The sequence below is a fragment of the Lipotes vexillifer genome, unplaced genomic scaffold, assembly GCF_000442215.2.
Source record: "Lipotes vexillifer unplaced genomic scaffold, Lipotes_vexillifer_v1.1 scaffold79, whole genome shotgun sequence".
In the NCBI taxonomy this organism is placed as follows: Eukaryota; Metazoa; Chordata; class Mammalia; order Artiodactyla; family Lipotidae; genus Lipotes; species Lipotes vexillifer.
The window spans coordinates 2408132-2409020 of record NW_006775678.1 but is presented as its reverse complement, the minus strand read 5'-3'; positions in this window follow the sequence as shown (position 1 = coordinate 2409020).

Below are 889 nucleotides of genomic sequence, written 5' to 3'. Positions count from 1 at the left end.
CAGCGGTGAGAGGTCCGTTTACCGCAAAAAAAAAAAAAAAAAACTATCTGCAAGTATAAAATTAATTTGATTCTTGACTGTGTTATTGTCTGGACACCCTCCTCTAATTTCCCCATGAGAGTGATGTTCTCAATTTGTTCACCTCTTTATCTCTGGTTCCCAAGATGTGGTGGTATATATTAAGTAGCTAATAATGATCTGGAATAAATCAATTGTTTTTTCTTAAAAACATTTACATCCCTGAAATTCTTCTTCAGGACTCAAAATGTTTACCTATGAAATAGCACCTTTAATCACAAAGTAAAATTCTACATCTAATGGAAACTCTGTTGATACATATAAATTAGGCCACAGTGACAGTGCACCAAGTTCAGAAGTAACTGAATTGGTCCTGCTTAACAAACCTCTTCATCACACATCAAAATCCTTAAAAATCAAATTGAATAAGAACATTTGTTAATAAAAATAGAGTCCTTCAAATGAAATTGCTGTTACTTTTATTAGGAGAAATCAGTTAGAAAAGCATGCTGTTTCTAAATATATCAAGTTATTAAGTCAAGATTACTAATGACAATTTAACAGCTGGCAACTTGAGAGTTGTTTGATCTCAAAGACAAACATTTTAGAATAGGAGCCAGTTTTCTGGAAATCTAGTTTCAAGCAGTGACAACCTTTAGAGATCACATTTTTTAAAAAAGAAATTCTAAAATTACTGATAATTCAAATATGGCTTTGAAAATATCATAAATAATATGTGAATATAATATATAAGATTTAATAGTTTTCCAGCAACCTATGCCTGACATCTATCTTCTTAGAAGATCAGAAGATATTGCTGATTCAGAAGTAGAAAATATTGAGAATTATGTACTTTAGATTAAAGAGTATA